Source organism: Dasypus novemcinctus, chromosome 9 (genome assembly GCF_030445035.2).
Source record: "Dasypus novemcinctus isolate mDasNov1 chromosome 9, mDasNov1.1.hap2, whole genome shotgun sequence".
Classification (NCBI taxonomy): Eukaryota; Metazoa; Chordata; class Mammalia; order Cingulata; family Dasypodidae; genus Dasypus; species Dasypus novemcinctus.
This window is the reverse complement of record NC_080681.1, coordinates 92,161,910-92,188,675: the sequence shown is the minus strand read 5'-3', so window position 1 is coordinate 92,188,675 and position 26,766 is coordinate 92,161,910. Positions and strand designations below refer to the sequence as shown.

Genomic DNA, 26,766 nt, shown 5'->3' with positions numbered 1-26,766 from the left:
GTACTAAGTAACCACAATAAAATTCTTTTTTAAATAAGATAACTGTTTAAAACAAAAATAACCATTTATGAGGGGTTTATAATATGTAAAAATAGAATGTATGGCAACAATGGCACAAAGGATGGGTCAGAGTAATTGGAAGTATATATTGTTTATAAGGTATAATACTATTTCAATGTAGAGTGTGTTAAGTAAAAGATGTTTATGGAAAAACCCTAATACAATTACTAAAAAACTTAGTAAGGAACATAATTATAAAACAATAGTGCAGAAAAACTGAAGTTATCAAAAAAGTCAGTAAATACAAAAGAAAGCAGGAAAACAGAAAAACAGAACTAATCAGACAATGAGTTCATCCACTCATCTTTAAAGTTTAAGAGGAGATTGGCATTTTCAGTCAACTGAGATGGTGGGTGGCATAAGACACTACAGGGTGCCAGTCTCTCATCTTTGAACAACTAATAAAAACTGGCAGAGTCATATTCCTCAAAACTCTGAAAAACAGCTGAAGGGATGCAGTAACTGGACAAGGACCAAATCCAAAAATGCAGCTTTGAAGAAAATGCACCTTTAAAACAGTAGAAGTAGCTCATGGTGGCCTCTGCTGTCCTCTCCCCCAACCACTCCCTTGCCCAGTGTGGAGCCAAACTGCAACCTCATTGTGAGTCGATGGCCCTGTTCCAGAGAGAACAGAGTTAACACCCAAGTGAATACTGGGTGCCACATAGTGCTAATCAATTCGGCGGCAGCCTGGAAGACTGAACCGGGACACTTGTCTCTGGCTTATCCTCCCATAACTTGCCCTACAAGCAAAAGCAATTTGTGGTGTATGAAACAATTGAGTCAAAGCAGTCTAAAGGCAAAGGATTGCTGGCTTTAAGATATACAATAAAAACCAAGAAGACAGAGAAGTCCATTTCATGGGAGTAGAGGGGATTCAAATTCCTGTAAATAAGGATATTCCTAGGCAATGAGGAGGCACAGAAGTCCAGGACAAGACACAGGCTCAAAAAAGAGAGGACATTGCATTTCACACTCTCCTCAAGCTAATCTTATTGACAGGAGAGCTAAACTCTGAAGAAAAGTGCCAGGCAAGAGAGAGATAATTTGCAAAGACTGTGGAAAGTGTTTTTATTGCTGTTGTTTGTGTTTTTTTTAGCTTCTGGCACTCAAGGAAATCTTTGTTATATCATTACCTGGATCCAAGTTTAAAGGACAGACAACTCAGGGTCTAAATCTCAGAATCAACACTAAAAATATTAAAATGTATGATGTGCAACAAGATAAAAAAATAAAAAAAAAAAAAGAAATAGGAATGATGCCAATCCAAAGAAACAAGAGAAAACTTTAGAAACTATCAACAAAGACAACCAGATTTTGGACAGACTTTTAAATGATCTTTAATATGCTCAAAGAGATGAAGGAAAACATGGAGAAAGAACTAAAGGAAACCAAGAAAACAAATGAGCATTATGAGAATCTCAACAGAGATGAAAATTTTAAAAACCAACTCAGCAGAAACACTGGAGTTAAAGACAATAACTGAAATTTGATATTCCCTAGAGAATGTCAATAGCAGATTAAAGCTGGCAGAAGAATAGTGAAGTTGAACATAAGATAATTGAAATGATTCAGGCTGAGAGAAGAAAAAAAGAGAGAACAGAAAAAAAGGGAACAGAGTCTAAAAGACCTGCTGGGCACCATCAAGGATGCCAATATGCACATGATGAGAATCACAGAAAGAGAAAAAGGGCAGAAGGAATATTCAAAGAAATTATGGAAGGAAGCTTCCCCAATTTAACAGAGGCATGAGCATATACATTCAAGAAGACCGATGAACATTACACAGGACAAGTTCAAAGACAACCGAACAGAAATATCTAATGCCAAGGATAATGAGAGAGTTCTAAAAACTGTAAAATAAAAATAAGGTGTTAAGAAACATGTCCAAGTAAGATTAAATACTAACTTGTCATCAAAAACCAAGGAGGGGAGTTTCAGGAAGATGGCATCAGAGTAGGCAGGCAGGATTCAGCTCTCTAAAAACAACAGAGAAAGGGCCAAAAGCTGTCCAAAGGACCTGCTTTGGGGGTCAGGAGACAAGAACAGTATTCTGCAACCCCCATGAGGGCAAGGGACAGAGGGACAAAGAACCTGAAATAATGTGAGTTACTAAACCCTGCGGCAACCAGGCAGGGTGGCACTCAACCCCTACCCTCAAGACGTGCAGCCTAGAAAAAATTCACAGCCCATGCCAACTGAGGGGAGAACAAATGTCTTCCTCCCTGGGAAAAGGGAGGGTGCAGCAGAAGAAAGAGAGTGGTTTCTCTGCAGTGAATTTGGCCAGTAGAGCCTGCTTTGAATCTCAGTTCTGGCCAGACCAGAAACAAGGGCAAGCAGAGGATGAAATAAATACCTCAGTGGAAAGCTTTGCTGATTAGCACCACCTGGTGGGTGGCCTGGAAATGCAAGGAGAAAAACTTATTTTCCAGCTGAACTCCTGGGAAAAATCTGTGCCCCATTAATAAGTCCCTAGCCTGATTTTGAAAACTTAAGCTGGGCAATTTTAAAAACTCAAAGTAAACTGAACCAAAAATCAAAGAAGAGCTGTGTGTGTGTATGGGGGAACACTAGGCAAGAGAGAGAAAGTGACTGTCAGAGTAAATTGACCAATGTATGCAGATGCCTAACCAACAAAAAATTACAAGCCATACTTGGAAACAGGAAGAGATGGACCAACCAAAGGAAAATACCAAATATCCTGAAGAGATATAGGAATTTAAACAACTAATCAATGATAACCACACAAATCTCCTACATCAATTCAAAGAATTTAAAGAAAATATAATTAAAGAGATAAACAATTAAAATTTAGAGTAATCTGAAAGCCTACAAAGAAAAGTAACAGTTTAAGGGAATGAAACACACAATGGATAAGATAAAAATACATTAGAGGCACAAAACAGATTTAAAGAGATGGAGGAGAGAATTAGTGATACCAAGAACAGAACATCTGAATTTTAAAAGACAGGAGAACAGAAAGAAAAAAATAATGGAAAAAAATCCAACAGGGTCTCAGGGAATTCAATGATGTCATGAAACACACAAAATATATATGGTATCAGTGTCCCAGAAGGGACAGAGAATGGAAAAAAGACAGAAAGACTATTTTAGGAAATAATGACTAATAACTTCCCAACCCTTATGAAAGACATAAATATCAACATCCAAGAAGGACAAAGCAACTCAAACAGAATAAATCCAAATAGACCTACTCCAAGTCACCTATTATTCAAAATGAGAAATAACAGAGATAAAAGAGAGGATTCTGAAATCAGCAAGACAAAAGCAAAGTATCACATAAAAGAAAACCTCAATAAAATTAAGTGGCGACCTCTGAGGCTAGAAGACAGTGGTTGGATGTATTTAAGGGACTGAAAGAGAAAAACTGCCAAAAAAGAATTCTGTATCTGGCAAAACTGTCCTTCAAAAGTGAAGGTGAGTTTAAGGTCTTCACAGACAAAAACTGAGAGTAAGTTTCAAAAACACCAAAATTAAAAGAGATAAGGAAGTACTACACCTTGAAGTAAAAAACAAGGCTGAGAGACTTGGAGAAGAGTATAGAAATGAAGATTATTAGGAAGGGTAAATTAAATGGTAAAAACAGACAATTGTAAGATATGGCAACAGAAAGTCCAAGGATAAACTGGCTGAAGTAATGCCTTTATAGCAGTAACATTGAATGTTAATGGCTTAAACTCTCCAGTCAAAAGACAGACTGAGAACAGATGTGGCTCAAGCAGTTCAGTGTCTGCCTCCCACATGAGAGGTCCCAGGTTCAGTTCCCCATGCCTCCTAAAAAAGACAAACAAACTACAAGCAGACATTGAGCAAAAACAATAAGCAGATGAGAAAAAATGAGCAAAAAAAACAAACAAGCACTGAAAGGATGTGGCTGAAGTAGTTCAGGACCTGCCTCCCACAAGGGAGGTTCCAGGTTCAGTTTCTAGTGCCTCCTAAACAGAAAACAGAAAGACAATGAGCACAAAAATGAGAAAAAAAAAAAACACACAACAACAACAATCAAAAAAAGTGCAAATAGATGAGAACCATCACGGGGTGGGGGAAGATAAAGACCGATAGAATGAGTTTAAAAAAATATAAGCCATCTATATGATGTCTATAAGAGACTTATGTAGACATAAGGACACAACCAGGTTAAAAGTGAAAGGTTGGAAAAAGATATTCCACACAAATAGTAACCAAAAAGGATCTGGAATACAGATACTAATGTCAGACAAAATAGATTTTGACTGTAAAACTGGTATAAGGAGTGAATATGATCATTATATAGTAATAAAAGGGGCACTTAATCAAGAAGAAATAACTATAATAAATAGTTATGCACCTAACCTGGGCACCCTAAGATACATGAGGCCTATACTGGCAGAACTTAAGGGAGAATAGACATCTCTACAATAATAGTTGGAGACTTCAATACACCACTCTCAGTATTGGATAGAACATGTGGACAGAGGATAAACAAACAGAGAGCTTGAATAATATCATAAATGAACTAAACCTAACAGACATTTATAGAGCATTAAACCTCAAAACAGCAGCATACACATTTTTTTTAAGCGCTCATGGATCCTTCTCCAGGGATAGACCACATGTTGGTTAACAAGACAGGTCTCAAAATAGTTAAGAAGACTGAAATTATAGAAAACACTTTCTCCAATCATAACGCAATGAAGCTGGAAGTCAGTAACAGACAGAAAAGGGGAAAATTAATAAATACATGGAGATTAAACAACATATTCTTAAATAATCAGTGGGTCAATGAAGAAAGTGCAAGAGAATTCAATAAATATCTTAAGACAAATGAAAATGAGACCACAATATATCAAAACCTAAGGGACACCGCAAAGGCAGTGGTGTGGGGGAAATTTAGAACCCTCAGTACTTACATTAAAAAAGAAGAAAGGGAAACGGACTTTGGCCCAGTGGTTAGGGCATCCGTCTACCACATGGGAGGTCCGTGGTTCAAGCCCCGGGCCTCCTTGACCCGTGTGGAGCTGGCCCATACGCAGTGCTGATGCGCGCAAGGAGTGCCGTGCCACACAGGGGTGTCCCCCGCGTAGGGGAGCCCCACGTACAAGGAGTGCACCCATAAGGAGAGCCGCCCAGAGCGAAGGAGGGAGCAGCCTGCCGAGGAATGGCGCCGCCCACACTTCCCTTGCCGCTGACAACAACAGAAGTGGACAAAGAAACAAGACGTAGCAAAAAGACACAGAAAACAGACAACCAGAGGAGGGGGGGGAATTATATAAATAAAAGTAAATTAAAAAAAAAAAGAGCTAAAATCGAATACCTAACTGCACGCCTACAAAAAGAACGAGGAAAAGAACAGCCAACTAATCCTAAACCAAGCTGAAAGAAATAAATAATTAAATTAGAACAGAAATAAATGAAATTAAGAGTAAAAAAAAACACTGTAGAGAATCAACAAAATCAAAAGTTGGTTCTTTGAAAAGATCAACAAAATCAACAAACCATTAGCTAGACTGACAAAAAAAAAGATGCAAATAAATAAAATCAGAAATTAGGGGGGGAACATTACCATTGACCCCACAGAAATAAGAGTGATCATAACAGGATACTATTAACAACTGTACACCAAAAAACTAGACAATGTAGACTAGACAAATTCCTAGAAACATACAACAACATACAATGAAATAGAAGAAATAGAGGACCTCAACAAACCAATCACAAGAGACAGAACAGTCATCAAAAACCTCCCAAAAAGAGATGTGATGTGAGGGCATTTTTGGGGTTGGAATTGTCCTGGGTGATGCTGCAGGGACAGTTAACGGACACTGTAAGTCCTCCCATGGCCCACTGGGTGGACTGTGGGAGAGTGTGGGCTATGGTGTGGACTACTGACCATGAGGTGCAGTGGTGCTCAGAGATGTATTCACCAAGTGCAATGAATGTCTCATGATGATGGAGGAGGTTGTGGTTATGCAGGGAGGAGTGGGGTGAGGGGGTTGGGGGTATATGGGGACCTTTAATAAAATAAATTAAAAAAAACAACACAAAAACACCTCCCAAAGATGAAAATCCCAGTACAGGTGGCATCACAGCTGAAATCTACCAATCACTCAAAAGACAATCTACTACTAACCTTGCTCAAGCTCTTCCAAAAAATTTCATAGGAAAGAATGCTACCAACTCATTCTCTGAGGCCAACATTACCCTAATACCAAAACCAGATAAAGATTCTACAAAAAAAGAAAGTTACAGACCAGTATCTTTAATGAATATAGATCCAAAAAAATCTTGAACAGAAAAAACAAATAAAGGGCACCCAAATAGGAAAAGAAGAAGTAAAACTTTTGCTATTCACTGATGTCATGATCTTATATCTAGAAAACCCTGAAAAATTCACAACAAAGCTACTAGAACTGATAGAGCAGGTCAGCAAAGTGATGGGATGCAAGAGTAATATGCAAAAACCAGTAGCGTTTCTGTACACTACTGATGAGCCATCCGAGGACGTAGTCAGAAAAAAAAAAATCCCGTTTATAATAGCAACTACAAAAATCAAATATTTAGGAATAAACTTAACCAAGGACATAAAGGACCTATATTGATAAAACTAAAAAACACTGCTAAAAGAAATTGAAGAAGACTCAAACAAATGGAAGGACATTCTGTGTTCATGGACTGGAAAACTAAATATTGTTAATATGTCAATTTTACCCAAACTGATTTACAGATTCAACGCAACCCCAATAAAATTCCCAACAGTTTCTGTTTTTTTGTTTTGTTTTGTAGAAATGGAAAAGCCAATTATCAAATTTATTTGGAAGGCTAAGGGAAACCCAAACAGCCAAAAATGTCTTAAAAAAGAACAAAGTTGGAGAACTCTCATTTCCTGACTTTAAAGCATATTACTTAGCTACAGTAGTAAAAAACAGCACGGCACTGGCACGTAAACAGACTGACCAATGAAACTGCATCAAGAACTCAGAAATAGACCCTCACATCTACGGTCCAGTGATTTTTTTTTGCCCAGGCTATTAAGCCAACCCAGCTGGGCCAAAACAGTCTATCCAACAAATAGTGCTAGAACTGGATAGCTACATCCCAAAGAAAGAAAGAGGACTCCTATTTCACACATTATACAAAAATTAACTCAAAATGGATCAAAGACTTAAATACAAAAGCTACAACCATAAAATTCCTGGAAGTATAGGAAAACATCTTCAAGATCTTGTGGTAGGCAGTAGTTTATTAACCTTATACCCAAAGCACAAGCAACAACAACAACAACAAAAAGATAAAAGGGACCCTCTTCAAAAATTAAACACTTTTGTTCTTCAAAAGACTGTCAAGAAAGTAAAAAGGCAGCCTATACAATGAGAGAAAATATTTGGAAACCACATATCCAATAAGGGTTTGATATCCATGTTATATTAAAATAAAAAGACAATAAACTCAACAATAAAAAGACAAGCAACAGAATTTTAAAAATGGGCAAAAGACTTGAATATACATTTCTCCAAAGAGGAAATACAAATGGCCAAAAGCATATGAATAAATGTTCAACATCACTAGCTATTAGGGAAATGCAGATCAAAACTACAATGCGATAACATTGTAGAAGATTATTATTAAAAAGTCTGGAAAGGATGTGAAGAAACAGGAACATTCCTTCACTGTTGGTGGGAACGCAGAATGGTGCAGTCTCTGTGGAAGATAGTTCAGCAGTATCTCAAGAACCTGAATACAGAACTGCCGTATGATCCAGCAATTGCATTACTAGAAATACATTCAGAAGAACTAAAAGCAAGGACGTGAACTGACTTGAACACACGAACGTTCATAGCAGCATTATTCACAACTGTGAAAATATGGAATCAGCCCAAGTGTCCATCAACCAATGAACAGATAAAGTAAATGTGGTATATAATACACACAATAGAATATTCAGCTGTAAGAAGAAATGAAATCGGGGTGCATGTAACAACATGCATGAACCTAGAAGATATTATGTTGAGTGAAATAAGCCAGACACAAAGAAAAAATACTGAATGGTCTCACTAATATGAAATAAATACAATGACTAAATACACGAAGGAAAACTCTAGAGTATAGGAAATAGAAGAGGGCTAAGAGTGGGAGATGATGCTTAATGTATGTAGCATTGTTAATAAGGTTAATTATAAAATGACGTAAATGAATAGAGTTGAGAGTAACACATTATAATTAGTATAACTAACACTGCTGACTTATAAACATGACTGTGGCTGAAAGGGGTAGGATGTGGAAATAAATGTCAATTGAAAGGAAACTAGAGAATAATCTAAGGAATGTAGAACATAGTGATTTTGGTGGTGGTTGAAGATTGTGATTAATAGTATGAGTGTTCTTCTTTTACAAAGTGCTAAGAATGTCATGATACATGGGAATACTACAACTAATGTAACTTAAGGACAATAGTTAACAGTAATATTGTAATATTTTACTGCAATGGCAAGAAGATATATTTTAGCACTAAAAGGATAAGAGGTGTGTATTAGGGGGTATGGAATTTTTTCTGTTGGTGTAATGAAAACGTTCTAAAATTGACTGAGATGATTACAGCACAACTCTGTAATGAAAATGAGAGCGAATGAGCGTATACTTGGAATGGACTGTATAAAGCAGGGGAATGTATAACACAGGGAATCCAGTGGTTGATGATGGACTGTAGTTAACAGGACAAATATGACATGAATGATAACATATATAATACTAATAAAGAGTGTTAATTATTGGGTGGGTTGGGGGGAGAAATATTCCAAATGTAAGATATGGGCTATAGTTAGTAGCAATATTTTGAGAATGCTCTTTCATAGTTTGTAACAGATGTTTCACAACAATGCAAGATGGTGGTGGTGGGGATATCTATGGGACCCTTGTATGATAAGCATATTTGTTTTGTAAATTTAAAAATGTTACAATATATTTTTCATTTATGTATGATGTATTTCAATAAAATTTTATTTTAAAAAAATTAAAAATAAAAAGAAAGCATAAAAAAATGCAAGGAAAAGAAAACCATGGAAGCAAGAAGGCAATGGGACCAAACATGTAAGTTCTGAAAGGAAACTGTCAACCAAGAACTTTATATCTGGCCAGACTTCTTTTAAAATGAGGGAGAGGATTAAGACATTCCCAGATAAAAGCTGAGAGAGTTTGTCACCACTAGAGTTGCTCAATAAGCAATGCTAAAAGGAAGTTCATTACACCAAAAGGAAAAGACACCAGACAGTGGATCGAAAGTGGCATAAATAAAAACCTCTGGCAAAAATAACCATATGAGTAATTATAAATGCCAGTGGTATTCTACTGTACTTCTTGGCATGTAATACCACTTTTAAACTTCCTACAGGTTCTAAAATATAAAAGTAATGAGAAGACTATAGTTTTAAATATATAAATATATAATTTGTAACAAATACAAATAAAACATGGGGATACACAGAGATAAAGGAGCACTGTTTATGTAGGCTACTGAAGTTAAGTCAATATCAAATCACATAAACTGTCAGAAATTTAGGAGGGTAACCAGAAAGAAAAGTCAGAAGAATATGAGAAGAGACGCAAATTGGCACACTGAAAAAAAGTCTAATAAATACGAAAAACAGACATAAGCAGAAGAATGGAAGAACAAAAAAGGTATACATTTTACAAATGCCAAAAAGAAAATGGTAGAAGAAAATGCTGCATTATCAATAGTTACTTTAAATGTAAATGAACGCCAAGTTGTTCCAGAGGCACTGGATGGGAGCAGTAGGAGCCCCAGTCAGGCAGCACAGTCACTAGCTCCTGCCTGCCCCATCCTGGATCTTCTCTCTTTACCCAGCATTCCTAGATGGGCCAGCCCAGAGCTCCCCACAGTATCCTCCATGTGGCCATGAGGGTTCTGACAAAGATCTTAAGATACATAATGGCAGGAAAAACATTATTTTTTAAAGTAATTCTTCTTAGAGACAGAAGAGTTGGGAATATTCTTTTATGAACAGATATGTAAATAATAAACTTCATACCCAGCTGTTCTAAATAACAGGTGTGGAAGTTTTAAATTAATGATTTGGAGGTGGATGGACATTTTGTTACCATGCAGAATGGGTCACAGTCAAGAGCAATTGAGAAACATTTTTACAGAGTCTGACTGCTGCCTGCTTACTTTTAGTGTTAATGATTCTCAGAAGCTTCTAGAACTTGAGTAACTAGAAGAAAGAATTCATTTACTATGCAGATTGTGAAAAGCTTTCCTTTTGTGATTTTGGTGACAAGGTTCACATAAGTGAATAGCAAGTGTCTGCAGAAGATGCCCAAGCCTGGTGCAAAGACAACGACGACTACCCTTTCTTCAGAACAAGTACAAAAGATGCCAGTAATGTCACAGCAGCCTTTGAGGAAGCAGTATGAAGAGGTCTTGTTATTGAGCATAGGTCAGATTACTTGATTCAGACAGACAAGGTCAATCATCTCTGAAAGCCCAAGCCTAGCTCATCTTGTTGCTGATTGTCATGGATTTTGCTGGTGCATTATAACCAAGTCATACATACACATAAATTAAATATAAAAGTGGTAAGAAAATTAGGATTTGCGCCAGTGTATTCTCTACTAATAAAATGAAACTAATGTATATTGCTGATTCCTTAATGGGTGGGAGAAGGAACACATTCGCTTTGGGAGGAATCTATTACTGAATAATGGCACTTGACATTTATAAATGGTAAAGTTTGCCTAATAATGTTTCTTTAATTTAAATATGTAAAATACAGAGCTAATAAGTGAGGTGACCAAGACTTTAATGTTAATTAAAACAAAAACCTGACTATTCTAGAAATAGAGTGTTTTTTCCCAGGAAAATAGGGAGCTACTTTTATATGTGTATATTTTTATGTAATTAGCATTCCATTATCAGTTCAGGCAAAATGTTTCCTAAAGCAATGTTAGATATTAAATATTAAAATATAGTACATTCTAGCATAAATAAATAAATGTAAATGAATTAAACTCTTCAGTCAAAAGGTAGAGATTGCCAGAGCGAATGAAAAAGGCATGAGCCAACTGTACACACATTATGAGACTCACCTTATATTCAAAGACAGAAGTAGGCTGAAAGTTAGTAATGGAAAAAATATATACCATGCAAATAGTACACAAACAAGAACTATAATACCTATGCTAAAATTGGGTAAAACAGTCTTTTAAGTCAAAAACAGTTACAAGGCATCTAACAGAAGAGTCCCAAAGTATTTGAAGCAAATATTGACAAATCTGAAGGGACAAATCACCAAACAGAGGCAGAAAACACAATCTTCTCTAGTGCCCATGGTCATTCTCCAGATTTAAACGATACACTCTAAGACAAACAATGCCTCAAAGAGGAAATCAGAAGGGAAATTAGGAAATAACTTGAGGCAAATCAAATCAAAAACACAGCATACAAAACTTATGGAATGCAGCAAAGGCAGTACTGGGAGGGGAATTTACAGCTCTAAATGCTTACATTAAAATGGAAGAAACAAGTCAGATCAGAGACATAACCTCACAACATGAGGATCAAGAAAAAGAAGTGCAAACTAAACTCAAAGTAAGAAGGAAGGAAATAACAGATTAGAGCAGAGATAAACATAACAGAGAATAAAAAACTATAGAGAGAATCAACAAAACCAAATGTTGGTTCTCTAAGATCAATAAAAATCAACAAACCTTTTGGTAAAATGATAAAGAAATAGAACACACATAACTAACATCAGAAATGAAATGGCAGGGACATTACTACTGACCCCATAGAAATACAAAAGATAATAAATGGATAGATAACCTGGAAGAAATTTACAAATTCCTAAAAAACCCAAAACTCCCTATACACTAATTCAAAAAGAAACAAAAACTCTCAACAGACTAATAACAACTAAAGAGACTGAATGAGTCATTAAAAACTTGCCAAGAAATAAAAGCCCAGGACCAAATGGCTTCAACTGGTGAATTTTACCGAACATTCGAAGAAGAATTAATTTTGCTCAAACTCTTCCAAAACACTGAAGAGGAGGGATGAACACCTGTTAAATCATTCCACAAGGCCAAAATCATCTTAATACAGAAAATTCCAGGCCACTATCACTTATGAATATAGTTCCAAAAATCCTCAAAAAAAAAAAAATACTGGGAAACGGAATCCAACAGTATATTAAAAGAATTGCGGGAAATGGACTTTGGCCCAGTGGTTAGGGCGTCCGTCTACCACATGGGAGGTCCGCGGTTCAAGCCCCGGGCCTCCTTGACCCGTGTGGAGCTGGCCCATGCGCAGTGCTGATGCGCGCAAGGAGTGCCCTGCTACATAGGGGTGTCCCCCGCGTAGGGGAGCCCCACGCGCAAGGAGTGCACCCATAAGGAGAGCCGCCCAGCGCGGAGGGAGCAGCCTGCCGAGGAATGGCACCGCCCACACTTCCCGTGCCGCTGACGACAACAGAAGCGGACAAAGAAACAAGACGCAGCAAAAAGACACAGAAAACAGACAACCGGGGGAGGGGAGGGGAATTAAATAAATAAAAATAAATCTTTAAAAAAAAAAAAAAAAAGAATTGTACAAGACGATGAAGTGAGAATTATCCCAAGTATGCAAAGGTGATTCAACATAAGAAAATCAATTAATGCAATATACCACATTAATAGAACAAAGGAAAAAAACACATGATCATCTTAGTTAATGCAAAAAAGGCATGACCAAACATATATATTCTTTATAAAAACATTCAGAAAGAACCAGCAAGATGGGAGCATAGTAAGGAGCTCCTAGACTCAGCTCCTGCTACAGGGCAGTTAGTAAATACCCAGAGCTCTCTGGAGCTAGCTGACCATGTGTGTGGGGGCTCCAGGAGACAAGAAGAGCATCCTGTAACATCCTTGAAGAAATGGAAGGAGACTGCCCACCTGCAGAGAAGACTTGTAAGTAGAGCGCTCCATGCCAAGGAGGCCGGTGCCCATCCTCCACTGGAGGTACAAGTCGCCTTGGGAACTGTTCTGTGGCTGAAATTAAAAGCTCCACTTCCCAAAAATGGGGGCGGAAGAGATGACTGGTCACTAATTTCAGCTACTGATTAGTAAATTCAGCAGGCTAAAGTATAATCCTGAGAATAGCCTGTCCAAGTCTGAAAGAGGCCAGCAGCCGCATCTTAATTCCGCGCCTCACATGAGGGGAAGCAGGGCAGACTGAAAATCACAGTGCTGGTGGGAAGTGGCTTCTTTCCATCCAGGTCAGACTGCAGCTCCAGCCTAGGCCCAAGTGCCACCTCCAGTAGGGAGGAAGCTGCAGGGACCTGCGCCAGCCTCTCTGGGAAATTACCAACCAAGCCGTGGGGGGCAGTGATTACCCTACTCTAGCAACACGAGCCACCCCAGGAGCTATTCTGTGGCTAGAATTGGAAGCTCCATTTCCCAAAAAGAGGGGAGGAGGACACAGTTGGTTGCCAATTTCGAATGATTGGTAGACTCCACTGGCTAAGATATAACTCTGGGAACAGCAGGGGTGTAAATCTGCCCAACTTGGAAAAAGGCCAGTGGCTACCATTTTGATTCCACCCCCAGCCTGAGGGGAACCCTAGACCAAAAATCTCAATGATGATAGGAACCAGTTTCTTTCACTCAGATGGGCCTGCAGCCCTAGCCGAGGTTTCAGCCCCACCTCTGGCAGGAAAGAGGCTGGCGGGTCCTGCACCAGCCTATACAGGTAACTGCAGGTAACTCTGGTTGGCACAGATTGAAAATCGGAAGTCTACCGGGACAACTGTGGTCATCTTGGACCTGCACTGCATAGATTGCTGCCCACACCTGAAGCTCTATCCCCGACCCAGGTGGGAGAAAGGGATGTGAAGCTTCATCAGTCTCTCTGGGTAACTATAGTCTACACCTCCATGACTTCGATTATTCCACACAGCTGTGACTCTGTTTCAACCCCTGGCAAAGGGGAAAGTTGGAAGAAGCTTCATTGGTCCCTGGTGCAATGAGGGCAGCTTGAGCCTCCACAGCTTATAGCACCAACTACATGCTTGGCTCCCGCTGTACAAACAGCAAAGTAGAAAGGACAGGAAGCCCTAAACTAAAGAGAAAAAATGCACCCAGAATAAATACTCTAGTAAGCCAGATGCCAAGACACCAACAAAAAATTACAATCCACACCAAGAATCAGGAAGCTATGGCCCAGTTAAAGGAACAAGATAAGTCTCCAGATGACATAAAGGAGTTGAGACAATTAATCAGAGATGTTAAAAACAAATCTCCTTAATAAATTCAATAAGATGGCTAAAGAGATTAAGGATATTAAGATGACACTGGATGAGCACAAAGAAGAATTTGAAAGCATATATGAAAAAATAGATCTTATGGGAATGAAAAGTACAATAAATGAAATTTAAAAAACATTAGAATCATGTAATAGTAAATTTGAGGAGGCAGAAGAAAGGATTGGTGAGCTTGAAGAAATGGCCTCTGAAAGTGAACATACACAAGAACAGATGAAGAATAGAAAAAATTGAACAAAGTCTCAGGGAACTAAATGATAACAAAAGGTATGCAAACATATGTGTCACGGGTGTCCCAGAAGGAGAAGAGAAGGGAAAAGGGGCAGAAGGAATATGTGAAATAACGGTAGAAAATTTCCGAACCCAATTGAAGGAAATAGATATCCATGACCAAAAAGCACAACATACTCTCATCCAAAAAAATCCAAATAGACCAACCCTGAGATACATACTCATCAGAATGTCAAATGCCAAAGACAAAGAGAGAATTCTGAGAACATCAAGAGAAAAGCAATGCATAACATTTAAGGGATAACCAATAAGATTAAGTGCTGACTTCTCACCAGAAACCATGGAGGCAAGTAGACTGTGGCCTGATATATTTAAGACGCTAAAAGAGAAAAACCTCTAGCCAAGATTCTTATATCCAACAAGACTGTCTTTCAAAAATGAGGGTGAGATTAGAATATTCACAGATAAACAGAAACTGAGAGAATTTCTAAGCAAGAGAACAGATTTTCAGGAAATACTAAACAGTGTGCTAGAGCCTGAAAAGAAAATACAGGAGAGAGATGCCTGGAAGAGAGTCTAGAAATGAAGATTACACCAAAAAAGTAACTAAAAATGTCAAGAGTGGTGAAAATAAAATGACAGATAAAAATCAAATAATCAGGCATAAACTTAACGATGTAAAGCACTTGTATTCAGAAAACTGCAACTCAATGTTAAAAGAAATCAAAAAAGGCCTAAATAACGAAGAACATTCCATGCTCATGAATTGGAAGACTAAATATCATTAAGATGTCAATTCTACTCAAATTGATATATAGATTCAATGCAATCCCGATAAAAATTCCACCAGCATTAAAGAAAAAACTGAAAGCACAATCATCAAATTTATTCGGAAGAGTAAGGGGTCTTGAATAGCCAGAAACATCGTAAAAAGGAAATGCAAACCCTTTTAAATCATATTACCTAGCTTTAGTGGTAAAAACAGCACGGTACTGACCTAAAGACAGACACAACAGACCAATGGAACCAAACTGATGGTTCAGAAACAGACCCTCACATGTACCAATGTATCAAGTGATTTTTGACTGGCCTGTCAAACTCACACAGCTTGGGCAGAACAATCCATTCAACAAACAGTGCTGAAAGACCTGGATATCCATAGCCAAAAGAAGGAACAAGACCCCTATCTCACACCTTATCCAAAAATTAACTCAAAATGGATCAAAAATCTAAAAATAAAAGAACCATAAAACTTACAGAAGAAATTGTAGGAAAATATCTTCAAGACCTGTTGGTAAGTGGTGGATTCTTAAAGGAGATAAGAGGAGGACTAAGTGAATACTGATGTTTAACTTATGTAGACGTTTTAATTAGCTTTACTGTGTAAGTGTGGAAATGTATAGAGTGGATGGTAACACACAGTGAGTAACAGCTAGTTTATAAATGGGGATGTGGCTGAAAATGGTAGTCTAGGTATGTAAATGCCAACTGACAGAATGCTACAGATTAATCTAGGAACTGACTAGCACAGTAAACCAAGAGGTGGATGAGAATTGTGGTTCATGGTACAGATTCAAGAGTGTCCTTTGTGAGCTAGAGCAAATGTATATCACTACTGCAGGGTTTGGTAATGTGGAGAAGCATGGGAAAAATACAGCTGGAGGGACCTATGGACTGTGGTTAGTAGTAATAATATAATATTCTTGCATCTATGCAAAAGATGTACTGTGTTGATAATGAGGCAGTATGGAAAATGTAAACCAAATGCACACTATGGACATGGTAACAATCAGATGATATTATCTATAGCAAATGTTCCACCACAGTGTGGTGTGTTGATGGAGGGATGTTGTTAGGGAATCCTGCACATGTGCAAGATTGTTTTATAAGTTTACAACTTCTGTTGTACATTTAAAAAATAATAATAGGGTGGTTGAGGGAAAAACACACCAAATGTAAAATAAGGATTATGATTAGTAGTAAGATTTTTTTTAATTTTTAATTTTTTTTGAAGATACATAGATCACAAAAATGTTACATTAAAAATATAAAAGGTTCCCATATACCCCACACTCAACCCTCCTCACTCGTCCCACATCAACAACTTCTTTCATCATTGCGGCACATTCACTGCATTTGGTAAATAGATTTTGGAGCATGGCTGCACTGCATGGATTATAGTTTACACTCTCCCCCATTACTTTCAGTGGGTTATGGCAGGATATAGAATGTCCATCATCTGTCCCTGCACTATCATTTAGGACAACTCCAAGCTCCAAAAATGCCCCCACATCACATCTCTTCTTTCCTCTCCCTGCCCTCAGCAACAACCATGGCTAATTTCTCTGTATCAATGCTACAGTTTCTTCCACCACTTCCTGGCTTTTTGCTACGATCAAGTGTAGTATCTATTCTTATCAGTAGTAAGATTTTGACAATATTCTTTCATAATTTTTAACAAACATCTCATGACAATGCAAGGTGTTGGTGGAAGGTTGATGTATGGGACCCCTGTATGTTATGCATGTTTGCTTTGTAAGTTCATAACTTCCACCATTAAATGTGTAATTGTTTATGTATGTTCCTATGTAAAGATATAAAGATAATAATAATGGGGTTGGTTAGGGGAAAAATACTTTGGTTAGTAGTAATATTTTGACAATGCTCTTCAATCATTAGTTTAAAAGGTTTAATAACAATCCAAGTGGTTGGGTGAATTATGAGAGTCCTGTATGATGTTGTATATATTTGTTTTGTAAGTTCACAACTATTATTATACACTTATTGTTTATGCATGTTTATGTATGAGTGATATACTTCAATAAATTAATTTTTTTAAAAAACACTCAGAAAACTAGGATTAGAAGGAAACTTCCTCAACATGGTAAAGGGTATATATGAAAAACCCAGTTAGGGAAGCAGTTGTGGCTCAATCAAGCCGAAGAGGCAAGCCCCAGGAAGAGGGGAACCCAGGAAGCCTAAACACTTGCAGATGTCGGCAGCCATGTTGTTTTAAAACGTGGCAACAGACTTTGGTGAGAGAAGTAACTTATGCTTTATGATCTGATAACTGTATGCTTCTACCCCAAATAAATACCCTTTTAAAAAGCCAACAGATTTCTGGTATTTTGCATCAGCATCCCTTTGGTTGACTAATACAGGGCATATTACCCAGCATATATTAAGAAATCGTACAATGCAACAACAAAAAGATTAACAATGACATTTTTAAATGGGCAAAAGACCTAAATAGACATTTCTCCATAAACACGCAATTGGAAAATAAGCACATGAAAAGATGCTCAACATCATTAGCCATTGTGGCAGTTTGATATAGTTATCAATTCCAAAAACAGATACTGGATTATGTTTGTAAACTGGTCTATACCTGGGTATGATTAAATTACGATTAGGGCTTGGATTGAGCCACATCAGTAGGGTGTTGAGTCCCCATCCCTTGGTGGGTAGAGAGTCACAGATAAAAGGCAAGGCAAAGGACAGAGTTGGAGCTTTGATGCTGGAGTTTTGATGCTAGAATATTGAGCTGGAGCCTTGAGCTAGAGCCCTGGGAATTAAGCACACAGAGGGGCATGGTTGTGAGGAAAGAGAAACAAGCCCCAGGAAGAGAGGAACCCTGAGTCCAGAGAGAAGCAAGACCCAGGAAGAGAGGAACCCAGGAAGCCTGAACCCATGCAGACATTGGCAGTCCTCTTTCTCCAGTATGTGGCAGTAGACTGGTGAGGGAAGAAACTCACACTTTATGGCCTGGTAACTATAAGCTTCTACTCCAAATAAATACCCTTTATAAATGCCAACAGATTTCTGGTATTTTGCATTAGCACCCCTTTAGCTGACTAATACAGCCCTTAATGGCACATCAAAACCACAATGATATACCATTTCATACCCATGAGAAAGTCTATTATTCAAAAAATGGAAAATAAGTTTTGGAGAAAATGTGGGGAAATAGGAACACTCATTTATTGTTGGCTGGAATATAAAATGGTACAGCCGCTGGTGGAAAACAGTTTAGCAGCTCCTAAGGAAGTTAAGTGTGGCATTACTATATATATCCTTGCAATCCCACTTGTAGGTATATACTTCTAATCATTGAAAGTAGAGACTAGAACAGATATCTGCACACAAATGTTCAAAGCGACATTAATCACTATTGGCAAAACACAGGGCATTTTTAGGGCACCAGAATTGTGCTGCATGATCTCGCAATAACAGATACATTTTAAATTTCATCAGAATTTATAAACGCGTACAGTCTAAAATGTAAATCGTAATATAAACCATTGACCATGGTCAGTAGCTTCAATATTTTACACAAATTTTAACAAATGTACCATCTGTATGTAAAATGTTATTAATAGGGGAGAGGGAAAAATGGGGAGGGCAATGTGTATATGGGAATCCCCTATATTCTCTATATGACTTTTCTGTAATGTAAAGCGTCTTTGAAGATAAAATGGAAGGGAAAAAAAAGACAATGCGGGAATATACAGAAGAAAATCTCACTGTATGTACAACAGATCTTACAGCAATGAAAGACATACTGTGTAAAAAAGTTTTATTATTTAAATTTTTTAATTAAAAAATTATTTTGTTTTTTAAAATATTATTTAATTTTCTTATTTTTATTTGGTTATTTTGTTGGCTTCATCTTTGGAAAGGTTCTGGATTACAGAAGGGTCACAACTGTGGCAGGGGAGGAAGATTTCTGTGGGGTATCAGTAAGGGTGGATGCAAGGAAGAAGTTCATCTGGGGCATGCCTCTAAGACATATTAATGTATTCAAGTGTTTATGGGTCTTTGTCGCAGTGGGTGGGGATCCACACAATAACTGAAAGAATATCGAATTCCTACCTTGGAAAGTTCTGCTACATTCTCTAATAGGACAGAAAGAATCCCCCCGAGTACAGGGACAGTGCCTAGTGAAGGAGGATGGACCATGGTGCCAGGCCCTTAATATTGATAATTTTACTTACAAAACTTTTCCTGTGAAATTGAATCTTAGCCTAGTATTATACAGGGCTTAAGAAGTAACCCCCTGAGGACTTCCTTGTTGCTCAAATGTGGACTCTCTGTAAACTCAACTAAGCATATAAACACTACCTTTCCCCATAATGGGACATGACTCCCTAGGATGAGCTTCCCTGGCACCAAGGGATTACCACCAAGCACCAACTAACAATGCACCTGAAAAGACCTTGACCATAAGGAGGAAATGATAAATACAAATGAATTCTTATAGCTAAGAGATTTCAAAGTAGATCAGGAGGTCATTCCAGAGGTATTAATCTTATGCACACCTCAGCAGAATCTCACTGACTGTCACAATAAATATTGTCTCAACTAATGGGGCTCTTGAGGGCTCTAGAGACGTCCAGACACTACAGGCAGGGCAGACTGCTCAGGAATTTGGTGCCCTGCCAATGGGCCTTACCTTGGAACTTATGCTCCCCAGTGTGACATAGTTAGATTCATTTGTGGTTTCCCTACATATGACTCTCTGCCCCTTCTATTTGAACCTATAGTTAGTACTGTATTTGACAGGTGTATATCCACATGCCAGTTGGGCCCTGAATCTCAGCAGAGTGGCTCCACCTACTCAGTCCAGTTCATTGAACACACCCAGGACAACTAACACGATGGTGATGATGGACAACACCCATCCCAAGGAATAGAGTCTGCAACTGCAAACAGAGTTCCTTCCATCTGCCCCACAGGATCTAAGCCCCCTCTCAATTAGAGATAGAGTGGGTATCACCATCCCCAAATCCTCAAGACTTGGGAATGAACAATGGATTAAAGTAGACTTCCTATTATTCTACTATAGACTTATTGTTATTCTAGCAATGGAAGAACTTTTATTATTGATGTGGAGGCAGTGGCCACCAGAAGTTCTGAGGGGAGGGAGAGGGAAAATAGATGTAATATGGGGGCATTTTCGGGACACTGGAATTGTCCTGCATGATGCTGTAATGATGGATACAGGACAATATATATTTTGTCATAACTTACAATATTGCATGGGACAGAGTGTAAACTATAATGTAAACTATAATCCACAGTTACTGGCAATGCTTCAATGTGTGTTCATCAATTGTAACAAACATACCACACTAACAAAGGATATTGCTAATGTGTGGAAGGGGGAGGGAATGGGGCATATGGGAATCCCCTATATTTTTTATGTAGCATTTATGTAATCTAAACTTTCTTTAAAAAAAAAAAAGATGGAAGCAACCCTAGTGTCCATCAACAATGAATAAACAAAATGTGGTGTATACACACAATGGAATATTATTCAGCCATAAAAGGAAAGAAGTTCTGATACATCATCGTGGATGAACCTTTAAGACATCATGGTGAGTGAAATATGCCAAACACAGAAGGACCAATATTGTACAATCTCACTCACTCATCAGAATAAGCAAATTCATAATCAGAAACTTGAATACAGTTTACCAGGGTCAGGGTGGGAGCAGGGAATGGGGAGTTAATGCATAACTGGTACACAATTTCTAGTTGGGGTAATGGAAGATTTTTGGTAATGGATGATGGTAACAGTAATATGACATTGTGAATATAATTCACTATATAACTGTTAGGGTACTTTTAGATTATATACATGGTACTACAAAAAAAAATTCAAAAAGAAACACAGAAGTGTATGATACAAATTCAAAACTATGGACTATATTTAATATAATAATATTGTTTCTTCAGTTGTAAGAAAGGTACCACATTAACGTAAAATGTTAACAACAGGGGGAACTGTGGAGGGCAGGAAAGCAGGATAATATGGGAACCCCATACTTTCTGCTTGACTTCTGTAAATCTGTAACTTCTCTAATACTTTTTCCCTTTTTAATTTAAGCTAAGGGGGAAAAAAAGAGATGGTCAGAAAGAACTATTCTTTTGTAAATTGATCAGGAATGAAAACATCACTTCAGGGGAAGTACACTCCTCTACTAGGTATTCTTTCTCTACAAAATACTTAAATATTGGAATGCTTTATTTTTTTTTATGTAATTCAAATTTTTTTTTTTAAGATTTATTTATTTCTCTCCCCTTCCCTGCCCCCACCCCGGTTGTCTGTTCTCTGTGTCTATTGCTGCGTCGTCTGTGTCCGCTTCTGTTGTTGTCAGCGGCACAGGAATCTGTGTTTCTTTTTGTTGCATCATCTTGCTGCGTCAGCTCTCCATGTGTGCGGCACCATTCCCCGGCAGGCTGCACTTTCTTTCACACTGGGCGGCTCTCCTTACGGGGCGCACTCCTTGCACGTGGGACTCCCCTACGCGGGGGACACCCCTGAGTGGCAGGGCACTCCTTGCGTGCATCAGCACTGTGCATAGGCCAGCTCCACACGGGTCAAGGAGGCCAGGGGTTTGAACCGCAGACTTCCCATGTGGTAGACAGACACCCTAACCACTGGGCCAAGTCCACCGCCTATTGGAAAGCTTTAGTGCTCTTTCCTATGCTCTTTTTTCCTTTTATTTCCATATTTGCTGCCTAGGCAATCTCCTTTACAGCCATGTCTTCAAAGACCATATGTGGTATTAAATCTATCTAGACCTGCAACATAGAGCTTTTTCTTCCATTCCTAATTATTTCCAACTGTCAACTGGACATCTCCATAAATACCTCAACCTCAACATTTCTAATCTCTATCTTTATGCTCAGTATGACCCTCTTCTGGTTTTCCTTGTCTCAGTTTAAAGACATCATTCTTCACATAACTCCTCTAACCAGAAACTTGTGAGCCATCCTTTAATGGCTCCTTTTCTTCACCATCTAAAATAAATCTATTAAAAAATCATATAAAGCCTACCGTAGATCTACCTACATCACTCCATTTCATCTATTACTATTTCAGTCCAGGACCAAGACTAGTGCAATAGCTTACTAACTGGTGTCCCAACCTCTATTCTTGCCCCTTCCCCCACCACTCTCTATGCTGCAAGCAGTTCTCTCTTCAAACAGCAATTGTGATCTTATCCCTCTGCTTAAAGCCTATTAAAATGACATCTCTTTTCACTTAGGACAAAATCCTTAACAAAACTTCCAAAAGCTCTTCATGACGTGACCATAGCTATACTCATCTTATCCAACATTCTCTCTCACGTCTGGGTCTTTCCATATGTTGCTCTCTCTGCAAGATCACTGCCCTCAGTCTTTCTCCATCCCCTTAATCTAACTGAATCCTATTAAATTTTCTATTTATTCTTGGTTTAAACATCAGTTCTTCAGGAAAGCTCTTCCTGACTTCCATAGATTAGGTTAGATCACATAGTTATAAACCTCATCAATGTGGATTTCCTATCACATTTCCAATTATTTTTTAAATGTCCATAATGTATTCTCTACCAAAAAATAAGTATACTCTATGAGAGTAAGGGCTCTGCCTATCAATCCAAATCCTAGAATACAATGCATCTCATATAGCAGTAACAAATTTGTTGGGGAAAAAAAGAGTTTTTTGTCGTTGTTGTTGACCTCATAATTTGAGCAATCCCTTTATCTAATAATCCCAAGAAAAGCAGTTGGTAGGGTGAAAAAGCATAGGTAAATAGGATTGTCTGAGATAGCTAGGAGAAAAAATAGCCCAGGCTAAATAACTGATCAAGACATAGTCATATTGCTTGGTGCTGGAAACCCTCCTTAAGTAGTTTCTCAAAAGTATAACCCAGCTGCACTAGAGTACTTACTTGAAGTGCTTAAAATGCAGATTCCTAAACTCCATCCAAGATGAATAATTCAAAATCTCTGGAGTTGTGACCCAGTAATCTTAATTTTAAAAGCATTCCAAATGATTAAAAAAAAAAACCATGAGTTAAACTGGCATCTCCAATTCAAACTAAAAACCGTGTTCCTACTTATATCTCTTTTTTCCACTGTGAAAGCCTTGGTTCCCCAAAACATCAGTATATATACTCCCTTTTTCTACCATTCCCTGCAAACTAAATTTCAGAATTGCTACATCAGTATATCACTAGAAAAAAACATACCTACTAAAATTCTTGATTCCTTTGTAATTCTTTTTGATCTTGGAATGCATCCCACGGAGGCAGATACTCTGTGCTCCCAGAGAAAGTTTCCTGAATTATATTTTTTCTTCTACAGTTATGTTATCAATTAGGTACGATGCTAGGCTTATTTATTTTTCCTTGCATTCAGTTTTAGGGTTTGCTTTTTCTTTTTTCTTTTCTATTTCTTTTCACTTTTTTGAATATGTAAAATATTTACATGGTTTAAAATTCAAACTGTATAAAACGGTATACTCAAAGCAATCTTCTTCCCTTCCACATTCCTTCCACATTGGTCCCATCCATCCCCTACAGGTAACTACATTTACTAAGTTTCTAGTTTATCATTCCTAAATTTCTTTTTATAACAAAAAGCAAGTATGTAATATATATTTCCCCTTTCCTCCAACAAAAGGTAGCATAATACACCACACACACAACTCCCCACCTCTTTATATTTTTTCACTTAAACAAAATATTCTAAAAAACACTCCATTGCAGCTCACTAGCTTTATACTGTTCTTCTTTTATTTTTTCTTTTTAGTTGTATTGTACCCCATTATGAGAATGTTCCATAGTTTATTCACCAGAGTCCTATGGATAGGCAGTTATTCTGCTTCTAATATTTTGCTATTATTCTAAACTACAATAATTTAATAGATTACATTCCATTAGTAAAGTGAACAGCACAAAAATTTAAACTCCTTTTCCTCTAATTCAGATTACTGAGTCATTCAATTATGGCATAAACACTTCTGACGGTCCCTCAGAAATTACCATTGAGTTATCATATGACCCAGCAAATCCATGCCACTCCACTTTGGTACATACCTAAGAGAAATGAAAACATATGCCCATGTAAAAACTTGTACACAAATGTTCTTAGCAGTACCATTCATTATAGTCCAAAAAAAAAAAAGAAAGCAACCAAATTTCTATCAACTGACGAATGGATAAATAAAATGTGATATATCCATAAAATCAAATACACAGCAATAAAAAAAAAATCAAGTACTGATTCATCCTATATCATGGATGAACCTTGAAAATGTCACAGTAAATGAAAGAAGTCGGTCACAAAGGACCACATATTGAATGATTCCATGAATATGAAATGTCTAGAATTGGCCAATCTATCGAGATAAAGTAGATTAATGATTGCCTAAAGTTTAAGACTGGAAGAATGGAGAATGACGGTATACTAACAAGAAGGATTTATTTTTGTGGTGATTAAAATGTTCTAAAATTGTGATGGTTGAATAACTCTGTGAATGGACTAAAAACCACTGAATTTTATACTTTAAATGGGTGGGTTTTATGCTATTTCATTTATATCTGAATAAAGCTATTATGTAAAAAGAGAACGGAAGTCAGTAAGAGGCAAAACTCAACAACACTAAAAGGAAAGTGGCATTATTTTATAGTGAAAATAGCAAGACACTTAACTGAACCACCTTACTTTCTTCAGTTTTAAAATGAAAATTGATAATACGTACCCTAGTTCCCATAGCAGGGTATTGAAGATTATAGTGAGGATTAAATGAGGTAACGTAAGAGAAAGGATTTATGTAGTATTAGAAGATGTAACAAAATATTCATTATTTAAACACACAAAAGATTTGAGAGTTACAAACATACTAAATCTAAAATATTAAGTATTTCAAATATTTTAATATTATACTAAATATAATTAATAAATAATATTATTAGTGCAAATGAAATTTAAAAGCCAGGGATTTGTTTTAATCTCAATACTATTTCTTACTGGTGACCCTGGACAAATTATTTAAACTCTTCTTCCCTCATATATAAAACAAAGACTATTATATCTACCACACTGAGTTTTTCAGATGATTAAATAAAGTAGTATAACTAAAAGTGCCCAGCACACTATCCACTATTGTAAGAATGCAGGCAAATTCTTCACCAATGAAGAGGACAGAAAGAAGAAGCTGGTTTCACTTCAAAAGAGTTTCATTAAGCATTTGCACTTTATAATTTATAGAATGAATAAGAAAGAGATGTAAGAAAATAGGAAAATGGCTAAGGAAACTATGGTTCCTAACAGCATATTGTAACATCATCAAACGTAGTTCTATAAAGACTAGGTAAAAACATGATAAATGCTTTTGATGCTACATTTTAAAAAGGAGAATACAAAATTATACTGACACAATTAGAACTATGTTTTAAAAAAGCTATGCATACAAAAAACGTTAGAACTGAATATATCATATAAACAGAAGCTATATTTGTGTGGTAGAACTAGAGAAAATATTTATTTAAATAGTTCAACAAACATTAGGTACTAACGATGTTTCAGCCAATGTTCAGGCACCTACTTTACCTACTCTACTCTCAAAAAACTTAAAATCTATGATACTCTTCAGTGAGTTTCAATGCAATGCTAAAAACTAAGTAGAGGAGTTATGACTGCCATTTGAATGACAGGAAATCTCCACCTAATCACATTTCCCCCTCTCCATCCCTCTTTCTTCTTTATATCTAAAACCATGAATCTTCCAGTCCAAAATGAATCACTATTTCTAACCTAATCTCAGATCAGGACTTGGGCTGGCTGTCAGCAAGAAATAGCGGTTTGGATCTGATACATTCAAGTGGACTTACACTTCAGCAGAAACTGTGATCAGTCTGGTAAATAAAATACATAATAGAACTTTTTTTTTTTCCTTTAAAAAAATTTTTTTTCTCTTCCCCTCTCCCCTGTTGTCTGCTCTCTGTATCCATTCGCTATGTGTTCTTCTGTGCCTGCTTGCATTCTTGTCAGCAGCACCGGGATGTGTGTCTCTCTGTTGCATCATCTTGCTGTGTCAGCTCTCCGTGTGTGCAGCACCACCCCTGGGCAGGCTGCGCTTTTTTTGTGCAGGGTGGCTCTCCTTACGGGGCACACTCCTTGTGCGTTGGGCTCCCTTACGCGGGGGACACTCTTGCATGGTACAGCACTCCTTGCGCGCAGCACTGTGCATGGGCCAGCTTACCACACGGGTCAAGAGGCCCTGGGTTTGAACCCTGGACCTCCTACATGGTAGATGAATGCTCTATCAGTTGAGCCAAATCCACTTCCCCATAATAGAACATTATATATACTTATTCTCTAGCAAACT

The 26,766-nt window shown here is 37.5% G+C and overlaps 1 protein-coding gene, 1 non-coding gene and 1 pseudogene across 11 annotated transcripts in view; 2 read left to right on the top strand and 1 right to left on the bottom strand.

The window, feature by feature from the left end:
• FOXJ3 (forkhead box J3) overlaps positions 1–26,766 on the bottom strand; it is a 153,707-nt gene that overhangs the window by 76,207 nt on the left and 50,734 nt on the right. The window lies entirely within an intron of this gene.
• Positions 10,004–10,584, top strand: LOC101421974 (ras-related protein Rab-9A-like; annotated as a pseudogene).
• LOC111760228 (U2 spliceosomal RNA) lies at positions 16,974–17,158 on the top strand. The gene has a single exon (XR_002793984.1). It is a non-coding gene; the product is annotated as a U2 spliceosomal RNA (small nuclear RNA).